Below are 19,779 nucleotides of genomic sequence, written 5' to 3' on the forward strand. Positions count from 1 at the left end.
CCAAACAGGGACAAACATAGAGGCCAAGAGGTTTGTTTGGGGTGACTCTCAGAGAGAGACAGATCTAGAACCTCCAGCCCTGCCATTTCTCCACAGACACACGGACCCATTTTCTACTGCAGAAGAGCTTGTCTCTGGGAGAAATCTGAGTGCCCCAACTGCAGCATCTCAGGCACATGTTGGCTTATCATGTTCAGATGATAGGAAAGAATCATATTTTCAACTGTTCCACATCCCAGGCACTGTCCTGAGGCAAGACATTATGATCTTGACCAACTGCCTAAGGAGATAAGATTTGAAATTGAAATTGAAGTCACTTAGTCGTGTCCGACTCTTTGCAACCCCATGGACTATAGCCTGCCAGGATCCTCTGTCCATGGGATTTTCCAGGCAAGAATACTGGAGTGGGTTGTCATTTAGCAGTGGACATCATAGTAAAATGAAATTCCTCATTCACAGAGCTCTGGGACCTAAACTCAAATCTCCTAAGTCCCAGGCTTCTCTAGATCACAGCTGCCTTCTTGATGTTGATCTTCTCTCCTTTTTTAGAAAATATTGATCCTCTCTGTTTTATAGTGATCTTCTTTCCTTTTTTCCTGTGTTGATCTTCTCTTCATTTGTCCAGAAAAGGTGAGGAGAAAGAGAGAAAGGAAGGGAGGAAGGAAAGGGGGAAGGGAGGAAGAAGAGAGAGAGAGAGCTTCCAGTTACAGATGAATCTAAGTCTTGACCCGAATCTTCCACCATAAGCTGAATAAAAGTCTTAAATTTCAACAAGCCTCCTTGTTGAAAGAGCTGAACTTGTGTGTACGTGCAGGGAGGTTAGGTAGCTGACCTAAAGGAGATGGCATGAAGGCATTAGTCCTCTGAGCCAATATTTGTTTCCAAATGTTGCCTCATTTACAACATAAGTATTTACATAAGCAGAGCAAACAAAGAGCCTCTGTCTGCTTAAACCCGTTACTCCTCCCCCGCCCCTCACAGCTCTCTGCCCAGCACCATTGAGAGACTTGCCTCTGGGTCATTGGGAAGATGGGATCAGGCAGCTTGAGAACTATGCTCAGAGACTCATTATCCCACAGGTCTGCCAGCTCAGAGATGTGTGTCATGACAATCGGTAAACAAGAGCAGAGTGTCTTTAGGAAAGTGTCAGATAATTTGAAATGCCATACACCATTACTTCCATCTCTCTCTCATTTCTACCCCCACAGAAGTCCCTGAACAATGAATGATTCTTAGGTTTTCTATTCTTTCCCTGGGGAAACCCATAAAAATATCCTTTTCAAGAAGAATAGTCCAGGGCCAGATAGCTTCATGGATGAATTCTACCAAATATTGGAGAAGAATTCTTACCACACTTTTCCATGTAATAGAAAAAGAAGGAACACTCCTTGACTAAGTTTTTGAAGCCAACGTGTGTGTATGTGTTAAGTTGCTCAGTTGTGTCCAACTGTTTACTCACTAGGCTCCTCTGTCCATGGGATTTTTCCAGGCAAGAGGACTGGAGTGTGTTGCCATTTTCTCCTCCAGGGGATCTTCCTGACCCAGGGATCAATCTCATGTCTCCTGTGTCTCCTGCATTGCAGGCAAATTCTTTATCACTGAAGGAAGTCCCCTTCCACCAGTGAAGTCCCCTTTGAGGCAAGTATGGCAAAAAGGAAAAACCATCAAAGATGTCATAAGAAAGATTAAAAAGTTCTTTTTATGAACATAGATGCAAAAATCTTAAGGAAAATATTAGCAGATTGAATCCAGCAACATCTAAAAAAGTGAGGTTGCTCAGTTGTGTCCAACTCTTTGCAACCCCATGGACTATAGCCTACAAGGTTCCTCTGTCCTTGGGATTTTCCAGGCAAGAATACTGGAATGGGTTGCCATTTCCTTCTCCAGGAGATCTTCCCAACCCAGGGATTGAACCCGGGTCTCCCGCATTGTACGCAGATGCTTTACTGTCTGAGCCACCAGGGAAAAAGGGATACTAAATCATTACCAAGTTGAGTTTATTCCAGCAATGCAGTTGTCTTTAAAAAAAAAATCAATCAGTGTAACTGATCACAATAACAGCATAAAGAAGAAAAATTGTATGATCGTCAGTAGGTAGAGGAACAGCATTTGGTAAAATCCAACAACCACTCATTTTAAAACCCTCTTAGCAAATTTTTCTAAGACATATGCTTAATCTGATAGAGTATGTATGTGTGTGTGAAATATGAATAAAAGAAATATATAAAAAATATATAAGAAACATATATGAAATTGTCATATTCAGTGGTGAAATGTGCATAAAAACTTTCCCTTTGAGGTCAAGAAAAAGATCAGAAGGTCTACTATTATCATTCTATTCAACATTTTTACTCCACTCCTACCTGACAGTCTGCTCAGGTATGAAAAAGATACAGTATGTAAAAGAATTGAAAAGGAAAAAATAAAACTGTTATTTTCACAAATGAAATGATTGAAAATACATAAAAGTCTAAAAAAACTAGATCAAATATTAGAAATGTAATTGAGTTAGGCAGTGTTTCTGGATACAAGATAAATATGCAAAATCAACTATATTTCTGTATTCAGAAATTTTTAAGAAATGCTATTTAAAATAGCATAATGAAGCCTACTTTACCATCTATTAACTCTCTCTGTAAACCTGAGTTTCTTCACGTAGAGACAGGGAATGATGATGAGGAACTGCTAATGGCATCAACCTCACAGGGCTACAAAGATGATCGAGCCAAACCAAGCATTTGCTGAGCCTCATTTTAGTGATGTAGCCACATCACTGTGGCTACATGTCATGTGATCACTGCTGAGTTGGATGTGACTGGGTCTCTAAGGAAACACAGCTTCCACTCACTTCTGTTTCCAGCAGAGTCTGCTTCCAATCTGAGAATTAATTTGCAATATGGTTTCTTCTTGGGCTTCCCTGGTGGCTCAGAGGTTAAAGCGTCTGCCTCCAATGTGGGAGACCCGGGTTCAATCCCTGGATTGGGAAGATCCCCTGGAGAAGGAAATGGCAACCCACTCCAGTATTCTTGCCTGGAGAATCCCATGGAAAGAGGAGCCTAGTTTTCAAAAAATTGCATGCTTTTTATTCCCCAAAAGGAACTTGTGATTTAAGCAGCAATTTAGGCATTTAGAGAAACATTGGATTTTCTTGAGCTTCACAGAAATGGACAACTTTTAAAATATTTTTTTTGGAGACTTTATCTGCATCATGTTTACACGTGAGACCTCTGAGGCAGTGCAAAGTAATGGCCGAAAACACAGATTGCTCTCTGGAAGGCCTGACTACCATTTACTAAATGTGCATTTCTGACAAGTTACTCTCTCTGGGTCCCAGTTTAAACCTCTGTGAAACAGCAGTAATAAAGTATTTAATTCATATGAAAAAAAAGTATAAGAACTACAAATGTCCAAGAATAAATCCATCAAAAGATGTCTAAATTTTTTACACACCAAACTATAAAATATTGATGAGAAAAATTAAAGAAACTCTGAGTTAATGAAGGGCTATACCCAGAAAATGTAGTGGTGACCCAATATTACAAAGATTTCAGTTCTTCTCAGATTACAATATTTAGGTTCAATGCACTCCCAACCCAACTCCCAAGAAGTTTTTTTATACTTTTTGGTGGAAATTGACAACATAATTCTAAAGTTTATAAAGAAATACAAAAGACCTTAAAGAGACATTTGGTTGATTGTGCAAGTTGTAGCATTCCAAAATTAGAACAGAATGTATTTGATATTTCTAAATTTTTATGCCAATTCTAAGTAGTGACATCTGAAATATAATTGTCATGTCTATATAATTCAGGTGTTCATTATCAATAAAATTACCTATGTGCTTTCTATAACTTGATACTGGACTAGTAGTATGAGTGAAAAATATATACAGTCCACTAAATAAGTATTTGTAAACATACATCTATACTAGTTCATATTCTACAAGGTCACAATCACCCTGATACCAAACAGGCAAAGACAACACAAAAAAAGAAAATCACAAGTCAATATCACTGATGAACATAGATGCAAAAATCCTCAACAAAATTTTAGGAAACAGAATTCAACAACACATTAAAAAGCTCACACACCATGATCAAGTGGGATTTATTCCAGGGATACAAGGATTTTTTCAATATATGCAAATCAATCAATATGATAGACCACATTAAACTGAAAGATAAAAGTCATATGATCATCTCAATAGATGCAAAAACCTTCAGCACCCATTTATGATATAAATGCTTCAAAAAGTGGACATAGAAGGAACCTACTTCAACATAGTAAAGGCCATATATGACAAGCCCACAGCAAACATTATTCTCAATGGTAAAAAATAAAAGCATTTCCTCTAAGATCAGGAATGAGACAAGAGTGACCACTCTCACACTGTTATTCAGCATAGTTTTGGAAGTCCTAGCTATGACATTTAGAGAAGAAAAACAAATAAAAGGAATCCAAATTGGAAAAGAAGTAAAACTCTCACTGTTTGCAGGTCATATGATACTATCCATAGAAAAAGCAAAAGAAGGTATCAAAAAATTACTAGAGCTAATCAGTGAGTTCAGTAAAGTCATGGGATACAAGGTCAACACACAGAAATCACTTACATTCCTATATACGAACAATGAAAAATAAGAAAGAGAAATTAAGGAATCAATCCCATTCACCATTGCAACAAAAAGAATAAAATATCTAGGAATAAACTTATCTAAGGAGGCAAAAGAACTGTACACAGAAGACTATAGGACACTTATGAAAGAAATCGAAGATAACATAAGCAGATGGAGAGATATTCCATGTTCCTGGGTAGGAAGAATCAATATTTTGAAAATGATTATACTACCAAATGCAATCTACAGATTCAATGTGATCCCTATCAAATTACTAATGGATTTTTTACAGAACTAGAACAAAAAAAATTCACAATTCAAAAGACCAAAAACAGTTAAAACCCAAAAGACCCTGAACAGTTAAAGGAGTCTTGAGAAAGAACACTGGAGCTGGTGGAATCAACCTTACTGAGTTCAGACAATACTACAAAGCTACAGTCATCGAGACAGTATGGTACTGACACACACAAAAAAGAAATATAGACCAAAGGAACAAGACAGGGAGCCCAGAGATAAACCCTTGCACTTTATTTTTGACAAAGCAGGCAAGAATACACAATGGGGCAAAAATAGCCTCTTCAATAAATGGTGCTGGGAAAACTGGACAGCTACATACAAAAGAATGAAAGTAGAATACTTCCTAATGCCATACACAAAGGTAAACTCAAAATGGAAAATAAAACTCTTAGAGGAAAACATAGGCAGAACATTCGATGACATAAATCAAAGCAAGAAAGTCTGTGACCCACCTCCTGTTCGGGCGCCACTTGCCGGGTTCCAGCCCCAGTGGATCCAGGGTGATTCGAAGGTGGGGACGGAGTCAGCATCTTTGGAAAAATACATATTTAATCACAGATATAGAGAGATTAGAAATGGATAGTGTAGTAGGAAGATTAGTGGAGAAAAAGAGGCTGAATAACTTGGATTACGTGGAATAGCATCCATGCTCCAGATGGGAATTCAGCCAGAAAAACGGGAGCAAGAAAGAAGCGACATGGGGGAATCAGTCTTTCCGGAAACTGATCCGATTTCTTTATTTTTGGGTTTGCTTATATACCTTTTGTTACAAATAGGGATGAATACAGAGTCACGCGGGAGTCAGCAGTCCTGACCTTTATCAAAATCAGGTGCTTCACATAAATGTATAAAAAAGGTACATCATCTTCTAGCCATGAGTGAGACCTGCTGACATTTTATGATCCTTTCTTTCTGGTAACCCAAAATCTTATTTTTTCCAAGGGTGTTTTCTCTTAAACCAGGAACCACCCTCCAAATACAGTTGCATTCCTATAGGGTGAGGGTGTAGTGAGTTACAATCAAGAAAGGAATTTATTTAACCCAAGGTTAACATGATTAGTCTTAAGGGTTAATACTTATTTCTCCTATATGTTAGTTATATTCATTATAAGGGTAGGGAACATGGAGATTTAACAGCAAACATCAGCCCAACAAATGAAAATCCTTTCACCAATGTTCCCCTTAAGATCTATTTAGTCTTAAGATAGTGATAAAGTTACATTTTTACATAACAAGGACACAGTGATTTATAACAAAGTACAGTGATCTATTACAAAAGAGAAAATCCATTAACTCAAAAAGTGTAGTATTGCTAACATCAAAAACTACTATATTTCCTTTGCTATATTCCAAATACATTGATTAATATATTCCCAGGTGCCTAAGGATATGGAGGCCTGTCGGCAATCATTGACTCAACAAGAAGAAAAAGCCCTATGCTAATTAAGACTCTCAAAATAATCCAAAACTCTCTGTGCTGTTTATGGTTAAGAGGTAGTAAACAATCATGTGGCAGGAGTATGGATAATCCTGTCACACAAGCTAGTCTGTCCGCAGAAAGGTTTGACCTGAGACATACTTGTCCCACCCAGAGCAGGGAATTAGCAGCAATTATTGACACAACAAATGAAAAAACCCTTCACCAATATAATTCCTAACCAACCCATTATACTAATAATTTCTAACTCCCCAAAACATCTCGTGCCTCTCAGATTGGGAGGCTGTAAACAATCACATGTGGCAGGACTAACCTATACAGGCGGGCTAGATAACCTTCAGAGCAGTCCGTAAGCTGAAAACACTCTAGTCACGCCCAAGAATTTTTATTGCCTTGGAGCTGCACGTTTACTCCTTCTCCGAGAGAAACGGTTATGGGGGAGAGCCCCTCGTAAAGTCAGAGTTGTAAGTGAGAGCATAAAACAGACTCTGGTTTTGGGGTTAGATGCTCGGGAACAGGCGGTTTCCTGAGGCTTGATCACGCCTTTGCGTATGCCAAGCCTCCTTCCTCATGACCTTCACCATGGGCGGAGTTCCTCACGCTGGCCCCCGGCACTTCCCATCTCCTATAGTAATGGAAATAAAAACAAAAATTAAACAAGTGTGACCTGAATAAACTTAAAAGCTTTAGCACAGCAAAGAAACTACACACAAGTAGTTTGTAGTTTGTCTACAAAGACACCATCAGAATGGGAGAAAATAATAGCAAAGGAAACAACTGACAAAGAATTAATTTCCAAAACATACAAGCAGCTCATACAACTCAATAACAGAAAAACAAACAACCCAATCAAAGAGTGGGAAAAAGACTTAAACAGACATTTCTCCAAAGAAGTCATACAGATGGCTAACAAACAATGAAAAGATGCTCAACATTACTCATTATTTTAAAAATGCAAATCAAAACTACAATGAGATACCACCTCACACCAGTCAGAATGGCCATCGCCAAAAAGTCTACAATCAATGTTGCAGAGGATGTGGAGAAAAGGAAACCCTCTGGCATTGCTGGTGGGAATGTAAATTGATACAGCCACTATGGAAGATAGTATGGAGATTCCTTAAAACATTAGGAATAAAAAAACTATGAATAAAACCACCATATGACCTAGCAATCCCACTCCTAGGCATATACCCTGAGGAAACCAAAATTGAAAAAGACACATTAACTTATATGCAGAGTACATGATGTGAAATGCCAGACTGGATGATGCACAAGCTGGAATCAAGATTGCCAGGAGAAATATCAATAACCTCAGATACGCAGATGACACCACCCTAATGGCAGAAAGCAAAGAACTTTCTTGATGAAAGTGAAAGAGGAGAGCGAAAAAGTTAGCTTAAAACTCAACATTCAGAAAACTAAGATCATCGCATCTGGTCCCATCACTTCATGGCAAATAGATGGGGAAACAATGAAAACAGTGAGAGACTATTTTTCAAGGCTCCAAAATCACTGCAGATGGTGACTGCAGCCATGAAATTAAAAGATGCTTACTCTTTGGAAGAAAAGCTATGACCAACCTAGACAACATATTAAAAAGCAGAGAGATTACTTTGCTGACAAAGGTCCATCTAGTTGAAGTTATGGTTTTCCCAGCGGTCATTTATGGATGTGAGAGTTGGACTATAAAGAAAGCCGAGCACCAAAGAATCGATGCTTTTGAACTGTGATGTTGGAGAAGATTTTTGAGAGTCCCTTGGGCTGCAAGGAGATCAAACCAGTCAATCCTAAAGGAAATCAACCCTGAATATTCACTGGAAGGACTGATAGTGAAGTTAAAACTCCAATACTTTGGCCTCCTGATGAGAAGAAGTGACTCAATGGAAAAGACCCTGATTCTGGGAAAGATTGAAGGCAGGAAGAGAAGGGGATGACAGAGGATGAGATGGTTGGATGGCATCACCTACTCAATGGACATGAGTTTGAGCAAGCTCCAGGAGTTGGTGAAAGACAGGGAAGCCTGGCCTGCTGCAGTCCATGGGGTCACAAAGAGTCAGACACAACTGAGCAAATGAACTGAACTGGACCCCAGTGTTCATTTCAGCACTGCTTACAATAGCTAGAACATGGAAGCAACCTAGATGTCCATTGACAGATGACTGGGTAAAGAAGCTGTGGTACATATATACAATGGAATATTGCTCAGTCATAAAAAGGAATGCATTTGAGTCAGTTCTAATGAGGTGGATAAACCTAGAGCCTACTATACAGAGTGAAGTAAGTCAGAAAGAGAAATATAAATATCATATACTAATGCATATATTGGAATCTAGAAAGATGGTACTGATAAATTTATTTGCAGGGCAGCAATGGAGAAACAGACATGCAGAACAGACCTATGGATGTGGGGGAAGGAGAGGAAGGAGAGGATGAGATGTATGGAGAGAGTAACATGGAAACTTTCAATACCGTATGTAAAATAGATAGCCAATGGGAATTTGCTGTATGACTCAGGGAACTCAAACAGGGACTCTGTGACAATCTAGAGGGGTGCGATGGAGAGAGAGATGGGAGAGAGGTTTAGGAGGGAGGAGACATGGGTGTACCTATGACTGATTCTTGTTGATGTTTGACAGAAATCAACAAAATTCTGTTAAGCAATTATCTTTCAATTAAAAAATAAATGAAGTGGCAAAACAGAAGCAAATTAAATTCTTTACTAGTTATGGTTTAGGATGTATTTCAGATTCTTCTCCTCTTTCTCCTCCTTCTTTTACATAGACATAGGAAATTTTCAAATATACATAGAAAATGATGTAATAAACTCCCATGCACACCTTACCTGGGGCTTCCTTGGTGGTTCAGCAGTAAAGAATTCTCTGGCAATGCAGGAGATGCAGGTTCAATCCCTGGGTTGGAAAGATCCCCTGGAGAAGGAAATGGTAGCCCACTCCAGTATTCTTGCCTGGGAAATCCCATAGACAAAGGAGCCTGGTGGGTTACAGTCTATAGGGTCGCCAAGAGTTGGACATGTCTGAGCGATTAAATAACAATAACCCCTTATCCAACTTCAACAACTGTCAACATTTTGCCAATATTATTTCATCTATCCTCCCACTTCCCACCTTTTTTCTAGAACAGCAGACATTGCATTATTTCACCCACAAAATGTGTGTCTCTAACAACTAAAGAAATTTTAACATATAACCAAAATGTTTATCACATCTGTCAAAAGATTAATTATTCCATATTATCATCTAATTCCCAGGGAATATGCCAATTTCCCTGGTTGTCAAAAAATTTTTAAGTTACCTTTTTCAAATTAGAACTTAAAATAAGACCCAGGGTTTGAATTGGTTATATATCTTAAAACTCTTCTACTCTTTTCTTTTACCTTTTATGCTAGTTACTTGAAGAAACGGCATCTTTTGTTCTTTGGTATCTCCAATATTCTGAATTTGGCTTATGTGATTTAACATGTTATTTTGCATTTAATAGCATTTTACAGAAAGTCCCTCAATTTGGGTCTGTCTGAAATTGCTTCATGATTTCATTCATGATTTTTGCAGCAACATCACAGAAGTGATGCTGGCTTCTCAGAGAATTGCACTAGAAGGAAGCCAATAGTAATATGTCCCATTATCATTTCTGTTAACTGTATTTGCTTGGTTAAGGTGCTGTCTGGCAGGTTTCTACACTGTAAATTTTCCTTTGTAATTAATGAGCAGTTTGTGAGGAGATACTTTGAGACTACTTTTCTTCCTCATCAAACTTTCATCCTCCAGTTTTAGTATCCATTGATGATTCTTGCCTGAATCAATTATTACTATATTCATTGTCAAATAGTGATTTTCTGAGTATATCATTCCTTATACATTTATCGACTGACATTCTAAAGTAAACAAGTATTTCTCTTTCTCTATTTGCTTGTTTTTATCAGCATGGGCTTAGGGGTTTCTTTTATATTCAGTGGGTTATAATACATTTCTATCATCCCTTCTCCCATTTTTTATTGTGGTTAAGAAACACGTACCATAACATTTATCATCTTGGCCATTTTAAAATGTACAATTCAGTGGTATTAAGTACATCCATACTGCTGTGCAGACTGCCACCACCATTCATCTCTAGAACTCTTCATCTGGCAAAATTAAAACTATACCAAGTAACCAATAATTCCTCATTTTTCCCTACTTCCAGCCCCTGGCAACCACCTCTTTACTTTCTATCTCCATGATTTTGACTACACTAAATACTTCGTTTAAGCAGAATCATATAATATTTGCCTTTTGCTTCATCCATGCTGTAGTATATGTCAATACTTTCCTTCTTTTAAGGCTGAAAAATATTCCATTGTGTGTATATATCATATTTGCTTCTCCATTCATCAAGCAATGGACACTTGGGTTTCTTCCACACTTTAGCTATTGCAAAGAATACTTCTATAAACCATGAGTGTATAAATATCTCTATGAGACCTTGCTTTCAATTCTTATGGGTATATACTCTGAAGTGAAATTTCTGGATTATATGGTAACCCTATATCAAAATTTTTTGAGAAATTTGCTTACTATTTTCCACAATGGCTGCACTACTTTACATTCCAACCAACAGGGTTTTGATTTATCCACATTCTCACCACTTAAAATATTCTGGTTTGTTAATAGTAGTTTTCCAATGCATTCAGTTCACTTTCAGTTCAGTCGCTCAGTCATTTCTGACTCTTTATAACCCTGTGGACTGCAGCACGCCAAGCTTCCCTATCCATCACCAATTCCCAGAGCTTACTCAGACTCATGTCCATCACTTTATATTCAATCTATCTGTGTCTTTGGATCAAAGCAAATCCATTCTAGACAATGTATTATTAGATCTTTTTTCCCCATTCTACTAATTTCTGTCTTTTTGTTGGAAAGTTTAATCTGTTTTTATTGAAAGTAATTACTGATAAGGAGGGACTTCTGTCATATTACTACTTGTTTGCTGCAAACCATATAGTTTTTTTGTTCCTCATTTTCAGCATTACTGTCTTCTCCTGTGTTTAGTTGATTTTTTTTAGTAGTGAAATATTTTCATTTCCTTCTCATTTCCTTTTGTGTGTTTCCTATAGCTATTTACCTTGTGGTTACTATAGATTATATAATTTAACTTATACCACTCTAATTTGAATTTATATCATCTTAAGGAGATCCAACCAGTCCATCCTAAAGGAGATCAGTCCTGGGTGTTCATTGGCGGGACTGATGCTGAAGCTGAAACTCCAGTACTTTGGCCACTTGATGCGAAGAGCTGACTCATTTGCAAAGACCCTGATGCTGGGAAAGATTGAGGGCAGGAGGAGAAGGGGACGACAGAGGATGAGATGGTTGGATGGCATCACCGACCCAAGGGACATGGGTTTGGGTGAACTCTGGGAGTTGGTGATGGACAGGGAGGCCTGGTGTGCTGCAATTCATGGGGTCACGAAGAGTCAGACACGACTGAGCGACTGAACTGAACTGAACTGAAGTAACATGCAAACACTGCTCCTTTACAGCTCCATTCCCTACTCTTCCAATAGTTTATTTCACAAAATCACATCTTTATACACTGTGTTTGAAAACATAGACTAATAATTGATTTTGCCTTGCATGTGTGCTAAGTCACTTCAGCTATGCCTGGCTCTGTGTGATGGCCTGAGGTCTGTCAGACTCCTCTGTCCGTGGGATTCACCAGGCAAGAATACTGGAGTAGGTGGTCATGCCCTCCTACAGGGGATCTTGCTGACTTAGGGATCAAACTTGCATCTCCTCAGTCTCCTACACTGGCGGGCAGGTTCTTTACCACTAAAGCCACCTGGCCTTGTACCTACAGAAAACAAAATAGGGGATTGCACACCGTTGTTACAATAATATTAGCTTCTATAATCACTCTGTATCTTCTTTTAATGTGACCTTTATTTCTGCATAAGGCTTCAAGTTATTGTCTGGTGTCCTTTGATTTTAACCTGCAGGATCACCTTTACTATATTTCGTAGAACAGATCTAGTGGTAACAATCGTCCCTAGCTTTTGTTTCTCTGAGACTATCTTAATTTCTCCCTCACTTTTGAAAGACAATTTTGCTGGATACAGGATTCTTGGTTGATCGTGCTTTGCCCTTTAGCACCTTAAATATTTCAGCCCACTGCCTTCTGACCTCCAAAGCTTTTGAGGAGGAATTTGTTAATAATCTTGTCAAAGATTGCTTGTATGTCAAGAACTTCTTCCCTCTTGCTGCATTCAGGATTATCTTACTGTCTCTGGCTTTTGATACTTTGGTTTTGTCTCACTGTGAGTCCTGAGGTCACCCTAGTTGGTGTTCCTTGAGATTCTTGGATTTATGTTCATATCTCTCATCAAATCTGGGAGATTTTTGACCATGTTTTCAAATATTCTCTCTGCTCCTTTCTCTTCTCCTCTGGGACTCCCATAAGGTATATGTTATTCTGCATTATGATGACCCACAGTTTCCTTATTCTTCGTTCACTTTTCCTCTATATTTTTTCCTTTGTTCCTCAGACTCAATTTCAGTTCACTGATTCTTCTCCCTTTTCAAATATGCTTTGAATTCTTCTAGTGAATTTTATTTCAGTTATTATACTTTTAACTTCAGAAATTCTAAGTTTCTTTTGAGGTTTTCTATCTCTTTCTTGATATTTCCACTTTGTTTATACATCTTCTTTTATAAAAAAAAAAAACTTCCTCTACATCTCCTTTTAGTTCTTTGAGCATTTTTAAAGCAGCCATTTTAAAGTTTTTGTCTAGTACATCCACCATCAGGTCTTTTTCAGGGACCTTTTTTGTTGATTTTTTCCCCCCTTTGAATGTTTCTTTGCATGTCTTGTGTTTTTGTTGTTGTTGAAAATGAGACATTTGAATTTAACAATATATTAACTCTGGAAATCAGATTCTCCTTCTTCATTGGGGTTTGCAGTTTTGTTTTGTTTTGTTTTGCTTTTAAATGGCTGTGTACTAGCTCTGTGCCAAGAATCAATCAGAAGTACAAAGTTAAGGTCTTTTCAGGTATTTTTGATCCCACATCTTTCCCTGTGTATGCACAATGACTTCTTAATTTTCTCTGACTATAAAGTTGCTTTTTAAGTCTTAAATGCCTCACTCTCAAAAGGGAGAAAGGGAGAAAAGTGAAAAAGTGTGATAAAAAGATTGTTGTTGTTGTTTAGTCTCTAAGTGATGTCCAACATTTTTGTGACCTCATGGACTATAACCCACTAGGCTCCTCTGTCCATGGCATTTCCCAGGCAAGAATACTGGAGTGGGTTGCCATTTCCTTCTCCAGGGGATTTTCCTAACCCAGAGATTGAATTCAAGTCTCCTGCATTGCTAGTGGATTCTTTACCACTAAACCACCTGGAAAGCCCAGGTAAAATTATGAATGTGAACGTGAAGTTGCTCAGTCGTGTCCGACTTTTTGCAACCCCATGGACTGTAGCCTACCAGGCTCCCCTGTCCATGGGATTTTCCAGGCAATAGTACTGGAGTGGATTGCCATTTATATTGGCCCTTGAAATTCTCTGGAAGTCACTCAGTGGAGGAGGGTCTTGCAACAAAGAGGTAAAATACAATAACAATGACATCCCTCCTCTGTACCTGCCCCTCCATGTTCGTAAGCAACTATCAATGACCCTAACATTAGATTCTAAATATTTCATAACAGAGTCCTTATTGCTCACCTTGATTCCACAAGCTATGTGCAAGCTGCTCCTGGAATACATGCACAGCTGTCCGATGCGGGGCAGTGGGGATGGAGATAGGTAGCCATTGCTAAGAACTGAAACTGACCAAAATTAATAACAATTTACCCTTTAAACCTTCCCCTAGAAGTTGGAAGCCTCCAAAAATGCTTAAGCCAAACAATTCTACTAGTGCCATTGTTGTTTGAGTAGGAAGACTGATTTTTGGTGTTTTATACTCTGCCATCTTGCCAGAACTCTACTCCTCATTTATTTGGATGATCAGACGGTTGTGGACCTTCAAGCTTACTCCTGTGTATTTTTTACAAGCCTTATAATTTTTCAAGCACTTCACTTTTTGGCAGAATATGACATTCAGCCCTATCTCACACTTTCCCTATACCAGTTCTAGACTCTCTGTTTCATCTCATTTCTCTAAGAAACTTTATCATTGTAGTATAGAATGGTATTTAGGAAGCAAAATGTGGGTGCTAGGTATGGGAACTGCTTGGGAGAGAAACTGATAATAGGGTCTTTCAACAGACATATATAGATATATCTTAGGTATAGATATGGATCTCCATACGAACACACATCTACATTCATTTCTCTCTCTCTCTCTCCAACCATGAGTTCACACTGATTCCTGCAATTCAAGTTGATGCTACCGCAAGTCTTAGTTTTCTCCCTCCGCATATTTGTAATTCCCTTCTCCTTGACCTAAATATTCTCAATATTTGTAGCCCTTGTTCCCTTCCCGTATATATTATCAATCTCCTGATCCTCCAACTGCCTCTTTGACCCAGTCTCTCAGGCTTCACTCCCCCCGACACACTCAAGGAAATGAAATGAATGAGAACAAATATTTATAACTGAAAAAAACAAAGAACAAAAAGAGAAGAGAAAGAGAAAAGTAGAGAAAAGTAAAAGGAAGAGGAACCTTTTTACCCTTTTTACCTGTCTCCATAGTTAAACAGTATTCTGTGAAGGGCAGAATGAAGGATCATGTGTGGAATGAGGAATAACTGAACAGAGATAGTCAGCACTTTTCACCATTAAACAAAGCTCTGGACTCTTTCTCCTCAACCCAATCATTCTTCTATAGAGTATTGGGAGAGTCTAGCAGATGTTTCTCCTTGCTTCAAAAGTCAAAGATATCCATTCTGCAAGCAAAAAATCTCCTAAGAAAACCTTTTCCTTATCAGTATAATGTTCAACCTAACCTGGCCAATCTGACCTCTAGGCCAATAGATGCACAGGCCACTGACCCTGGAACTGAGTGGACTCTGGTCATAGGCAAAGGGACAAAAGTCCCTGATCAAAGGCAGGCATGCAGGAAAAGTTGGTCTTCTCTGGTGTACTCTTTGCAGAGAACTCGGACAGATTTGCCCAAGATGGGAAAGCAGTTAGACGTTAGGGGCAGGACGCAGTTTAGAATTCCACGATAGGGCTGATTTCAGGCAAAACTGTGAAACAGGCAGGATCTGTCCCAGGGTGGAACTGTCCAGAGGTGACTCCGACAATTGACTTCTCCTAGACCACTCAGTGGGATAATATGGAGGGGAAAGGAAGCCTGGGAAATCCTGAGAGTTCAGTATACAGTGGGACAGAACACCAGGGTATCAAGGAGTCTGGATTTTTAAATAAAGGAAGAATTTCAGACAGAAGAATCTGCTCCCAGAAGTGGAGTTAATTCCCAGATTTGAATTTGGAAATCATCTGCCCAGTGCTAAATAGGAATGTCGTGGTGATAGCAGTAGGATTAAGTCAACATGAGAAATGATCACAACTGCAAAGATTGGGACAAGAAGGGAATGAGACCCTGGTTCTCCCTAACTAGTGTGGTTTGATCATTTGCTTCTGCACTTTCACTTCTATTCTACCGAATAGACTTTCAGTTGTTTAGTGAGTTAGGCAAGTTAATCTAACTCTCATTGCCTCAGTTCCTTACCTAGAAAATGAGAATAATAATATTCACTTTTGTAGGGTTATTATGAGAAGTAAATTAGCAATTAAGGTAAATCATCTACTACAGTACCCATCACATTATTTTCCTTATTTTTATTTTTGTCATGACCAATATCTTCCCCTTCAATTTCTGTTTGCACAGTGCTGTGACCCCAGCTCCTCAAGTCATACCACATCAGGGAGCCCTGAAAGAATACCGACCAGTAAATCCTAGACAATGTATTATAAAGAATATAGCAAACAGATGCTGCAAACCTTTTTCTCCTTATGCTAGTTACGTATGCACACTTTTTATTCACTTGTCCATTATTGAGGACAGATGCTGGGTATTATGTGCAATCTGTGGAACAAAATGGATATGAAATTGGAGTCAGGGACTCCTGGTTTTGAATCACAGGCCCCTTAGAAAATACATGATGCTGCACAGGTTACTTATCTATTCCTAGCATCTGTTTTCTCCTTAATAATAAAAATATGATCACCTACATTCTTGGGTCATTTTGAAGATTACTTACAGTGCTATTAAGGTACAAGTCCTGCCTGACATGTAGCAGTCACCAATAAATGGCAATGCTATCATTATTACAGAACACTCAGCATAGACTGCTGCTGCTAAGTCGCTTCAGTTGTGTCCGACTCTGTGCGACCCCATAGACGGCAGCCCACCAGGCTCCCCTGTCCCTGGGATTCTCCAGGCAAGAACACTGGAGTGGGTTGCCATTTCCTTCTCCAATGCATGAAAGTGAAAAGTCAAAGTGAAGTCGCTCAGTCGTGTCCGACTCTTTGCAACCCCATGGACTGCAGCCTCCCAGGCTCCTCCATCCACGGGATTTTCCAGGCAAGAGTACTGGAGTGGGTTGCCATTGCCTTCTTTGTAACATAGACTAGGTACTAATAATACATTCAGTGAATTAATGAAGTGACTTACCATAATTTCTTTATGGCACCTTTCATTGTTAATGGACTCTTCAGCAAAACATATTCTATAAGACCATCCAGTACAATGATCTTGTTTTATAGAGAGAAAAACTGAGGCCCAGCCAGAGGACATAACTGGTAGGGTACCCAGCAAGGCAGACAAAGCCGGAAACCAGAACTTTAGACTCAATATCCTGAGCTATCCCCACCAGCCTGTGACATGCTTTCTGGAAAGTTGTTATTCATAATGTTTTCTAAGTCATTTAGGGATTTCACTTCCCATTCTCATTCACCAAGAGAAGCCAAGTCCCAAGACCTTCAAATGGGCCATGAGCAGTGGCTGGTGAAGCTGGGCAAAGTCTGGTGCTCCTGGGGCAAAACAAACAGCAGATTTCCTCTACTGCCCGGACAGCAAATGCCATTGTTTGATGTTCCTGCTCTGCATGGGAAGAAGATGGCAAAGTCCACCTTGTTTCTCAGCTGTCCCAAAGTAAACCTCTGATCTTTACAGATTTGTAGAAATTGGTGTCAACTGTTGGTATCTACAGTTGAATTATCTTCCTCTTTTAATTGTCATAAATGTTCCACAGATAAATGTTCCTTTAACATAAATATATGCAACTTGTGCAACAAGACTTATTAACCCCACAGGATAGCATCAGCCTGAAAGCAGATTAAGTAGCCTTTATCCCTATTAACTCTAAACACCCTAGGGGAAGGTGGTGTGAGGTTGTGGAAGAATCACTGGACTGGAGGTATAAATATACAAAAATTACGCACCAAGGTGTGTGTGTGTGTGTGTGTTACTAGGGTGAGAGTCCCAGGACTTTATTAATCCTCAAAAGGGTCCATTAGTACCTCAAACATGTTGAAATACTAAACATTCATAATCTGCTCTGGTTTTCTTTCCAAGTGATAAGGTACTTGATAGCTCTTTCCCGATCAGGGAGAGGTCCCTGTTGGACCAGAATCTTCAGGCTTCTGCCTCAGGTCTATTCCACTGAAGACTGCATGGGTGGCTCTCCTGGTGGGGGAAACTGATGGTAGAAACTCAAGCCAGTCAGAGGCCATAGTCACTGTGTAAAGGATAAAAGCCCCAGTGTAAAGGATAAGCATGCCTGTGGCTTCCTAGGGATATCTTGCAAGGAGATAACCTAGGACCAGGTGTGAAAATACCTTTCCCAATCAAGTAGGACAAAATGACCTAGAGCTGTCTGGAGCAAGAGACCACTGAGAGTGGAATCAAATTTGTATAGGAAAAGGAAAACAAGGAGGAAGTAAAAAGAAGGTCTAGACCAAAAGTGGACAAAGACATAAAACCAAGAAACCCAAGAAAGCACGGAACTATGTTTTTGAATAATGCACAAAACAACCGAAGATGGAGCTCTGTAAAGTAAGAAATGCTTTCTTGAAAATAGCCTTATTCTAAAAGCTCAGGAAAGCAAATTTCACCTAAAACTGAATAACAGAAAGTATCATGGTCAAATACTATATAAAGTTATTACCAAAAATTAAATAAGATGAAAAATAACATATCTACAGACAATAAAGCAAGCCAGAAAGATGTATCCACAAAATATCTAAAATCTCCAAGCTACACAAAGTATGGAGAGAGCCAGAAACAGTAAAGATGTGGGTAAATATTAAAGATTTTTTTCATTTTCTGTTGTTGTTCAGTAGCTAAGTCATGTTAGACTCTTTGCAATGCTATGGACTGCAACATGCGAGGCTTTCCCTGTCCTTCACCATCTCCCGGAGGTTGCTCAAACTCATGTCCATCGAGTTGACGATACCATTCCAACAATCTCATCCTCTGTTGTTCCCTTCTCCTCCTGCCTTTTATCGTTCCCAGCATCAGGGCCTTTTCCAATGAGTCCACTCTTCACATTAGGTGGCCAAAGTCCTGGAGCTTCAACTTCACTATCAGTCCTTCCAGTGAATATTTAGGATTGATTTCCTTTAGGATTAACTGGTTTGATCTCCTTGCAGTCCAAGGGACTCTCAAGAGTCTTCTCCAACACCACAGTTTGAAAGCATCAATTCTTCGGTGCTCAGCCTTCTTTATGGTCCAACTCTCACACCCATAAATGACTACTGGAAAAACCATAGCTTTGACTATATGGACCTTTGTTGGCAAAGTAATGTCTCTGCTTTTTAATACACTATGTAGGTTTGTCATAGCTTTTCTTCCAAAGAGCAAGCGTCTTTTAATTTCATGGCTGCAGTCACCATCTGCAGAGATTTTAGAGCCCAAGAAAATAAAATCTTTTGCTGTTTCCATTGTTTCCTCATCTATTTGCTGTGAAGTGATGGGACTGGATGCCATGATCTTAGTTTTTTGCATGTTGAGTTTTAAGCCTCTTTTACCTTCATCAAGAGTCTCTTTAATTCCTCTTTACTTTCTGCAATAAGGGTGGTGTCATCTGCATATCTGAGGCTATTGATATTTCTCCCAGAAATCTTGATTTCGGCTTGTGCTTCATCCAGTTTGGCATTTTGCATGATGTACTCTGCGTATAAGTTAAATAAGCAGGGTGACAGTATACAACTTTGATGTACTCCTTTCTGAATTCTGAACCAGTCTAACCATTGTTAGACTGATTGCTCCATGTCCAGTTCTAACTGTTGCTTCTTGACTTGTGTACAGGTTTCTCAGGAGACAGGTAAGGTGGTCTCATATTCCTATTTCTTCAAGAATTTTCAACAGTTTGTCATGATCCACACAGTCAAAGGCTTTAGCATAGTCAATGGAGCAGATATTTTTCCGGAATTCTCTTGCTTTTTCTATGATCCAATGGATGTTGGCAATTCCATCTCTGGTTCCTCTGCTTT

At 39.0% G+C, this 19,779-nt stretch overlaps 1 long non-coding RNA gene across 2 annotated transcripts; it reads right to left on the reverse strand.

The window, feature by feature from the left end:
* Positions 1–5,618: 5,618 nt before the first annotated feature.
* Positions 5,619–15,418, reverse strand: LOC138426727 (uncharacterized). Of its 2 annotated transcripts, none has more exons than XR_011251725.1 (4): positions 15,019–15,418; positions 14,062–14,165; positions 9,194–9,278; positions 5,619–6,973 (listed from the first exon to the last, which is right to left on the reverse strand). It is a non-coding gene; the product is annotated as an uncharacterized lncRNA (long non-coding RNA). The 2 variants fall into 2 exon arrangements; XR_011251728.1 differs by having other exon boundaries at positions 9,194–9,316; positions 15,019–15,326.
* Positions 15,419–19,779: the final 4,361 nt, after the last annotated feature.

The sequence above is a fragment of the Ovis canadensis genome, chromosome 1 (assembly GCF_042477335.2).
Source record: "Ovis canadensis isolate MfBH-ARS-UI-01 breed Bighorn chromosome 1, ARS-UI_OviCan_v2, whole genome shotgun sequence".
Lineage (NCBI taxonomy): Eukaryota > Metazoa > Chordata > Mammalia > Artiodactyla > Bovidae > Ovis > Ovis canadensis.